Source organism: Dermacentor silvarum, chromosome 4, assembly GCF_013339745.2.
Source record: "Dermacentor silvarum isolate Dsil-2018 chromosome 4, BIME_Dsil_1.4, whole genome shotgun sequence".
Classification (NCBI taxonomy): Eukaryota; Metazoa; Arthropoda; class Arachnida; order Ixodida; family Ixodidae; genus Dermacentor; species Dermacentor silvarum.
This window is the reverse complement of record NC_051157.2, coordinates 103998901-104009024: the sequence shown is the minus strand read 5'-3', so window position 1 is coordinate 104009024 and position 10124 is coordinate 103998901.

The following is a 10124-nucleotide window of genomic DNA, read 5'->3' as shown; positions in this document are numbered from 1 at the left end:
ACAACAGCTAGCTCACATTGAGCGGGCCTACACAGGCGGCGTCGCCGTAGGGCCGGTACCTTGCCGGTCCCATCACCGAGGCGATCGCTTCTATCGCCGCTCACGGCGACGTAGAAATCGGCTACAGCTTTTTAACATAAAATAGTTCTTAATAGAAAAGCTAACTCGAATTTGCGCGTCTTTCGTAAAGCAGCGCCCAGTACTAAACCACTGGCGCGATCCGGAGCAACGACCCGACGGCATTTCGTCTCGCAGACGGAAACCCAAGCACCGGCCGTCTCAGCGAGGCGGCTCGGCTGGCTTGCAAGTACTAAGTTTCGTTTGTTATTCGCACCAACGACACCGACAAAACCGATTCATTTAAGTCCACATTAATCGTGTTGTCGAAAATAAGCGCACAATGATGAGCAGCAGGCCAGGCCGCAAGCGCTGTCGGCCGTCACTGCGGCGGTCAACGAGCTAGGCCTAGCGTCTCGTTCGGCCGTATCCCGATGGGGGCGAGATGCAAGAACGTACATTGGGTGCACATTAAAGAGTCTCACGTAGTCAAACTTAATCCGGTGCCCCCATTACTGTGTGCTTCATAATGAAATCGTGGTTTTAGCTCCCCCACCCCATTAAAAAAATGCTCCATCCGCGCGTGCAGCGGTGGCGGCGAACGTGGGCGGAGCCAAACGTTGGGCGGAGCCTACGCGACGTCGCTATAGGGCCTAAAATATATCGACGGTGCCTACCGCTGTTTACAAACATGGCGTAGGTCTATAGCGCTCCACACTTAAAAAAGAAACAGAGGTGAAAAAAAGCGCATAGTTCACGTCATTGCCACACTTTCCTCCTTTGCGCATGCACGTACACACCCCCACGTCAACAAGTTAAAGGTACAACAACCCTGATTCAATGTAATGGTGACAGAAGTGAAAGCCCCCACTGAATTGCTTCCTTCGCATTCCCATTCCCAACAACCTAGCGAAGCAACCACTATAATATTTATTGCTATAGCTATTATATGGACACTTCAAGCGGATTTCCGCCGTAGGCCTCGCCATCGTTGTCGCAGCCATGAGGTTTCGGCGTTTCACGCGAAAGGCGAAGCATCAATTGCGATAGCAAATTAGAAGAGAGCTATACGGAGTAAGGATAGTAGTTTTATCAGCTGTATAAACTTGGACATGGAGCCGTACCAGCAACGTGCAGAATTGTTGTCGACGCCGTCGGCGTTTTGCCCGCGGTCGCACCGAACACGCACGGCGTTGGTGACTATTAGCCAAGAGAACGAACAAGAGGGGCGCTGCGAGCGTCGCTCGCATGACGTCATGGCAAGGATTCGCGCCTGTCGTCAGCTACAGTTCGGGCTGCACCCGGGCGCCTTCTGCAGTGTTTCCGTTTGTTCGCTCTCGTTCCCTATGCTAGTACACTTATGACAGTTCTCCCAAATATATTTTTACGATGTCTTCGTTCGTCAAAATTTATTGCAAGAGCTTATTTTTATACAACAATATATTTCTCAAAGACAGTTAATGTTACAGTGCCGGCCAACCAAACTCAGTCCACAGCGGTGTGGGTTTTTCATTCGCAGTTCTACACTCTGCAGTGGTAGCGCACGTGGATAATAAAAACATAAAAGCTAAAACATGGGACACAACGATCTAGTTAAGCGACCTTACTTGCTGAGTTGCAACAAGCATGTAACAAATGTTGCCTATGTATAATTTACACAACACTTACCTTGACTTTAACCCGCTAAAACTTATTTGCTCACGACGAGCTGTTCATGGCAAGATATCGAATTTTCGCATCTATTCACACGAACGTTCGGCAGTTGCACGAGGACTAAACAACACTGTAGTATAGATTCTGCCAGTGCCGTTTGATTTTTGAACGGCTTCTCGAAATTAAGCCATTGTTATTGGGTTAACTTTAAGCGGTGGTATTTTTAAGTAAATCTCATTGAGGCCACTAAACCACAATATTATGGTGAGCTGTTTAAGCTGCTTGCCACACACAAAAAGGCATGTACCAATATGTATTCTCTTTTCAGTGCTACACGCTCTACTCAGTTCAACAATTTACCGGTGCTTGTTGTTTGGGGAAGCCATGTGACCAATCTGCTTGGCGATCACAGCTGCTCGGCGCAACTTTCTGGGCGAAATATGCCTTTTAGACCATATGGCTGCAGCCAGCACTAAGCCGAAGCTTCATTCTTTAGTGGTATACGACACATTGAAAATATCAGCATTCACTGAAGGAGGTCAAAACTCAACTGAGTTCATATGAGGCGTGCATATAGTGTCTCCTTTATGGGGCGGCGGGTGTACGAGGGGTCTTTGATGAACTGACGCTGCGAGTAGTTCTAAGTTGGTATAGCTAACACCATTGTGGTTCGACACAACGTCATGCAAAGGGTAGGTAAATTTTCCTCTTTCAGGCAGCCGAAGCTGCTTTCCAGTGCCTCGAGTATATTATAGGCACTTTGAAACTGCAGCGCACACAGAAGAAACGAGGACACAAGGCAAAGGTAACACACAGGCACTGGTGTATCAGCTTTGCTTTGTGTCCTCGTTTCTTGTGTGTGCGCTGCAGTTTGAAGACGAATAGGTACCAACTCGCCCAACTTTTCAGTTGGCACTGTAAAGCACTGCTTCATGGTTTCAATTCGAAGTTGTAGTGAACGGATGGGCTTCGCGAACAATGTGTGCCTCGCTATAACGCGCTAACGATAGTCGGTTGCTTCCATTGCGGTAGGTGTCTGCCATATTGCCGATAAAGACCGCTTCAGGCCACTATGAAAAATTATTACATCGCTCGTAAAGGCTTGGCTCTTGATCTTCACCACGACCTTTTTCTTTCAGGTGATTGCTATACATACATGAAGCAAAGTCGGGTTAAAATACGTGTAGAATGCTTTTGCGGGCGGCTGTTTCGGAGAACGATGCAAGTAGTAGCCAATTTCCTTTGCGCGAAAAATGGGCGCCTATATCTTTCTTTTACGCATTACTACATCGCCCAGATTTGAGTGGAAAAACTAACCAAAGCAATAAGAAGCTTGATGAAAGCGTCGCCGGCATTATCGTATTCTAACATACTAATTTTATATAATGTTTACACCAAATGCGAATATTACTGTTCCGTGTAAAACGAAATGTATGCCATAACTAAGTACTAAAGAAATGCTAAGTTTGGACTAAAAATCTTAAAAATAAACTTCTCCATGCTGAATTTGCAGATATTATTTTTACGAAAAATGTTTGAACAGACACGGTGCACCTCTTTGCAAAAGCAGTAACCCCTGCAACTCTATGCAGCTTCGATATTCAAGGAAGAAATTTTGGCAATTCACACAGCTTCGAAAGAGACACCGTACTTTAGGCGTGCCAGCGGACAGCAGAAAGCACCGAAAACACCCTTGAAAAAGTACGGCTCACTCTCAGTACGGCTGTTCTGCTCTTGCGGCTGCTCCTCAGGGAGCTGCCGCGCGGGCGCCTATCCATAGAGTAACATACAGATTACAATAGTGGCCACTCGAGCCTAAAAGCGGCTGAACTACGCAGCTTCATGCCGCCCGCTAGAGGGCAATACAACACTCCCTGTCTCCAAGGGAACGCGCCTACTACTTATCTATTGTAGTAACTTTTCTATAGTGCACTATACGTCTACTTGTCTATGTGGCTGTAGACGTAGACGTTATCAACGGGATCAGCCGGCCGTGAGCGGTGGATGATAAGACTAGTATACAGAATAACGCATCGCTACAAAATATCGGCCATGGTGTGATCAGGCAAGGTGACGCTACAAAAGATGTGCGATAACGTCTGCGTGGTCTTTGCTGGGTTCGCCTGCCAGAACGTACATGTCTGCTTGGCTGCTGCTTGGTAAGAAGGCCTTTATTACGTTCTTTTATTGCGATAGCAATTATATGGACACTTCAACCGGATTGCTGCCGTCGGCGTCGCCGTCGCCGTGAGGTTCCCTATAAATAAAATCTTCGCCGCGCGCCGTATGCCCGAGCGGAAGCGTGCGGGGACGCGCGCTATCACGGAGAGCGAACGCACTCAATCTCCCACGCGCAAGCAAGGAAGCGGGAAGCCAGCGCCAGAGGGAGCGGGGGGGGGGGGGGGGCGCACTTTTACTCAGCCAACAACCGCGCTCGTCACTCGCTTGCACCGTCGCTTATCTCCACACGGCCCTGACCTTTATGCGCCGTGCATTCGCCGCTCAGTTTCCGTTGAAGCGATAGACCGCACGTACCTTCGCCCGTTGCTGCGGCGTATGCGCTTGCTGCCAGCGTTTTGACAGTCGTTGTCTGCAGTCATTCAGTGTGATATATTCATGTTTGTTTGTGCGCGCTCACACCACGCTTGTTCAATCAGTTAGTAACAGTCGGGCCACATTTTCCAACGCACGCTACACATGCAATGCTGCCCGGGTCATCAGTGCAGCGCTACAGGTGTGTGCCTTCGCACGCGCTGCCCACGGGAAGCTCTTCTCATCAACACCACCGTTTCACACGCGCCTTCTCGTGGTCATCGAGTCTCTTTTCATGTCGGTCTACTTACGCCGCAGCACACCTGCTTAGTTATTCAGCTCATGTTTACTACAATTCATATTGCTACCAAAGCCGCTCACCTTACTTCGTATGACATTGCTGTGTTGCTATCGCATTCATTGCTTCGCCCTTAAGGCGAAACTGTGACATTTTTCCCCCTTCATTACTTTGCAAATTGCTTACGTATTTGTCACTTCAGCCGTACGTTAACATTTGTCGCATTGTGCTGTTCGGCGCAGAGAGCTTTTTGTGTTCTTCACTTCGCGCATGATGTTCGTGGATTGCTTCACATTATGTAAGAAACTGCGATTTGGAATGCTGCGCAGCACGTTTCTGGGCGCGAGAAAGTGAGTCGGCACACGCCGGTATACGTAGTCTGAATTTAATGCACGTGTGTTGCACTTGTGTGAAAGAATGCAGTTATGCTTAGGATCGTGATTCGTGGCGTGCGCAGATTGCCTGAAGCCTTTGTTACGAGCGCAATTAGAGAGAACTTGCGAATTGAGAAGAATGTTTGTAAGCTGTGGCTACGACGTATTCTGAATAAACACTCCTGCCTGAGTGGCGCATGCATGGCACCGAACGTTGCTTTTTTTTTAGCTGCGACAATTGCACGTGACGCTTTTCGCGAAAGGGCAATCTGAAGTGCGTATGTGAAAATTTGTGCGAAGGCGGGAGAGAAGACATAAGCAATACTTTTTTTTTCAGGTCATGCCGACCATAGTCAAGTACTACGGGAATTACTGCTGTGTTGCGAGGTGCAGTAACAACGACAGGACAGGGAGAGAGCGTGGTTGGCTGACAACTGCAGTGAGCAGCCTTCATTCCTTGTTTGCTATGCAGCCCAAAACTACCACTTAATAAGAAAGGTTAGGCTTCAAAGGACGAGCGTTGTTTTCCTCTTTAATGCTAATGCCGTCTTCTGCAGTTTTACTGTTCTGTAGGGTTTTTCATAATATCGCCTGGTTATTCCTTTTGTGAAATTTATTCTCAACATGTGGCAGCTGTATTGGCATGTCTCTCATGGTGCAGTGCACCCATCTTTTTGTGCTTGCGTTCATCGAACGTTGCGAAAAAAAAGTCTACATGTGCTTACTCAGAATGACTGAAAAATAAAATTTCGTCTCTTCCAACACTTGTCATGTTTACTTAAAGTGCCTGCATAAACACACAGCGGCATCGTGTGTTTGCTGCTCTGGCGTATCAGCTTACACGAAGCTACTCGATGCATGCAAGCAACGCGTTAAAAAAAATCAAAATATAGCCATATATAGCCTCCGGGACGAGCACTCGCACGGAAGCAATCTTGGAGGCCGTGTACATTTTCTAATCGCCAGAAAATAGCCTTCGAGATTGGTTTTGCTGCGGTCCCAATCTCTGAATCTGCGTAGATTCCACACACCCGCTAGGTGCGCTGCGAACCAAAACCGGCCGCAGGTTCCTATGGAAGTGTCCTCTTATCCTTGTATGTTACTCTATGGCCTATCTCGAAAGCGATCTGCGATGTGGCCGAAGTGTGCGCCCATGGGGCCTCATCTTCAAAGCGATCTGCGATGGGACAAAGTGCATTCGCCGAGTGCCGGTAGCTTCGTCTGCGCTGCGCTTTAGACGTTTAGTTCGCGTTGAAGCGAGAGCCAGCGCGAAGGTCAATTTGCTCACTGCCGCTGGTGCGCTTTATCACCCCAGCGTTTTGACGAGCTCCCGCGGTCACCGAGCGACATGTGTTCATGTTTACCTGTGTGCGTGTGACACCGTGCTCTTTTATTTAGTTAGTAAGCGAATATTTAGAACTTTATACGACCGATAAAACTGCTATCCTTATGTCGTACAGCTGTCTAATAATTTGCTATCGCAATCGATGCTTCGCCTTTGGCTGAAACTGCACTTTTTTCGTACACACTAACGCAATCCCGCGCGTGCCCTTGCCGATGTTATCTCTGCGCACTGCAAGAGTTTCGAAAATCATCCATAATTAAGTAAAAGTTTATTACCCCCACGGTGGCTCAATGGCTGTGGCGTTCTGCTGCTTAACATGCGGTCGCAGGTTCGATTTGTGACCTTGTCAGGCGCATTACGATATGGGCGGGATGTAATATCGCCAGAGTAACCAGCTTTCGGTGGACTTTAGAGAACCAAAGGCGGTCACAAGAAATTCAAAGCTCCCCTACGAACACCTGTGTTGACTGAAGAGGTTAAAACGTATCGATAGATAATCAAATAAATTTGTAATAGCCACAAATAGCAACTTTTTAATGAAGGTGACGCGAGCCTGTAATAACGCAACGGCCGTGACAATGCGTTGGCGCGTCAGACGCTCGAGCTTGGAGATAATGCTTAGCGATTCTTAGCCCTCATCGGTTTTCCGTTTAATAAAACTCGTTTACAACATCGATGCTTCTTTCTTTTATTTATACGGGCGCATAAGAACAAAGCACAATATTTAGCACAAGAAAAGGAAACACCAAGCGAGTAATGCGTGTTTTAGAATCAAGGTTTCTATCAGTTTGACACATACGTACAAATGTCAACAAAGCTTAAGTTCTCCTGTAATGTTCAAAAGGGGTAACTGAAAGATCTGGTAGTTCTAAAAAAATCAAACTTTGCCTGGAAAATTTTCACTCCGTACATGCTTGGTTATTTCTTTAAATACAGGACTGCATGATGATATGCCACCAACAGATGATCCGATACAAATGCAAGTGCGAGTCCCAGATATTGCCCTTCTCATCGCGTGATGACCGCCTGAAGACGCCCGTCTGCGGAGGTTAGCTTCCGTCACATTTCGATGAAAATATTGACTGGATGCCAGACCGTGCCGGATCATTTTGGGGACGTGGTTCAGGGTCTTTAAGAATTTCTGTTCAGATAACGTCTTGCATGCTGCAGGTCATTCTGACACAACAGAAAGGAATATAAATATTGTAACGTAGATCGAAGACGGAGTCTTGAAAAATAGATGCTTCTCTTTAATGGCGGGCCAGAAGAAGACCGTGCAGCCTACGCGCTTCGTCGTCTTTCACGGCGCCGACCTTTGCGCGCGCCGTCCCGCTGTGCGTGAGCCCCACATCATTGAGTCAATTGCCCCCCGTGCGAAAAGCGACCGTCTCGGTCGCGTCAAAAAGTTCTGTCAGCCATGACAAGAAATGGAGTTCCTCAGGTGCATCTGGGCGTTCACGTACGCGCATGGTATGGTTTCATGCGTACTACATGAACAACTTCAGCGCGAGGACGACGACGGAGCGAACGGGGGTCGGAACTGCAGGGGACGACTTCGTAAGTGACGTCGCTGAGGCGGCGTGTAACCTTGTAGGGACCGAAATACCGGCGGAGCAACTTTTCCGAGAGTCCACGGCGACGGATGGGCGTCCAGACCCACACGCAGTCGCCGGTATTGTAATGGACGTCGCGGCGACCCTGGTTGTATCGAAGGGTGTCGGTATGCTGTTGGCTCCGGATACGATGTCGAGCAAGCTGGCGGGCTTCTTCGGCTCTTTGTACGAACTCTTCCACGTGTTCGCTGGTCGGGCTAATATCATCCACAGGTAGCATGGCGTCAAGTGTTGACGTGACGTGGCGCCCGTATACAAGTTCGAACGGCGTAAACTGTGTAGTCTCTTGTACAGCAGTGTTATATGCGAAGGTGACATAGGGTAAAATCTCGTCCCACATTGTGTGCTCTACGTCGACATACATGGAGAGCATATCAGCCAGCGTTCTGTTCAGACGTTCCGTTAATCCATTGGTTTGAGGGTGATAGGCAGTGCTCTTGCGGTGAGAGCTATGTGTTAGCTGGAGAACGTCCTGCATAAGTTCGGCTGTAAATGCTGTACCGCGATCCGTGATGACAGCAGAAGGCGCACCATGTCGCAGGACGATGTGGTGAACGAAGAACTTGGCCACTTCATACGAGTTTGCTTGCGGAATAGCTTTGGTTTCGGCGTACCGGGTTAAGTAGTCGGTAGCGACGACTACCCATCTGTTGCGCGAAGAGGTCACTGGGAATGGCCCAAGTAGATCCATTCCTATTTGTTGGAACGGTGCTTGAGGAGGGTCCACAGGGTGGAGAAAGCCAGCCGGTTTAAAGGGCGGTTTCTTGCGGCGCTGACAATCGCGGCAGGTCTTCACGTAGCGTTGAACAGAAGAAAAAAGCCGGGGCCAGTAAGACTTCTGTCGTATCCTTGCTAATGTCTTAGCGAATCCGAGGTGTCCCGCGCATGGCTCATCATGGCAGGCTTGCAAAATGTCTTGGCGCAGCGCCGACGGCACGACAAGGAGGTACGTATTTGGACCGCTTCCGCAGTTTTTCCTGTAAAGGACGTTGTTGCGCAAACAGTACGATGATAAGCCGCGCACGAGCGAGCGAGGTAAAACACCTTCAACTCCTTGAAGGTGCTCGATCAGCGGCAGCAGCTCAGGGTCAGCGCACTGGTGCTCAGCCATCTTTACGGCGTCGACAACGCCGACAAATGGCAAGTCATAGTCAGGGTCCGACGATGTCGTAGGGAGCGGTGCGCGGGACAAACAGTCAGCGTCACTGTGCTTCCTTCCAGATCGGTAGACAACGGTAACGTCGTACTCTTGTAAGCGCAGGCTCCAACGGGCTAGTCTGCCTGAAGGATCCTTGAGGTTGGCAAGCCAGCACAAGGCGTGGTGATCGCTGACAGCCTTAAAGGGTCTACCGTACAAGTAGGGTCGGAATTTACTAATTGCCCACACAACCGCTAAGCATTCTTTTTCAGTGGTTGAGTAGTTTTTCTCAGCCTTGGTGAGACTGCGGCTTGCATAAGCAATAGTACGTTCCGCACCATCTTGCCACTGCACAAGAACTGCGCCGAGACCCGCATTGCTGGCGTCAGTATGGATTTCTGTGTCTGCGTCTTCGTCGAAATGAGCAAGTATTGGGGCAGCTTGCAAACGCTGGCGCAATTCATTGAACGACTGCTGCTGCTCGTCCGCCCAAATGAATGGCACATCGTCGCGTGTAAGCCGTGTGAGAGGCTCAGCAATTGTCGAGAATCCCTCGACAAAGCGTCTATAATAGGCGCACAAACCAAGGAAGCGTTGGACAGCCTTCTTGTCTGTGGGTGGTGAAAACTCGGCGACGGCAGCTAACTTGTCGGGGTCTGGTCGGACGCCTTGAGGACCAACGACATGGCCGAGAAATTTGAGCTCTTGGAACCCAAAGTAGCATTTTTCGGGCTTGATGGTGAGGTCGGCAGTACGGATCGCAGCGAGGACGCTCTCGAGTCGTGCGAGGTGCTCGTCGAACGTGCTCGAGAACACGACGACGTCGTCCAAGTATACGAGGCAGGTTTGCCATTTGAGTTCAGCAAGCACGGTATCCATCATCCGCTGAAAGGTGGCAGGTGCGGAACAGAGACCGAAGGGGAGAACTTTGAACTCATAAAGGCCGTCAGGTGTCACAAACGCTGTTTTTTCACGATCCTGTTCATCAACTTCGATTTGCCAATATCCGGATTTAAGATCCAACGAAGAAAAGAACTTGGCATGTTGTAGACGATCCAATGCGTCGTCGATGCGTGGCAGTGGATAAACATCGCGCTTGGTGACACGGTTCAAC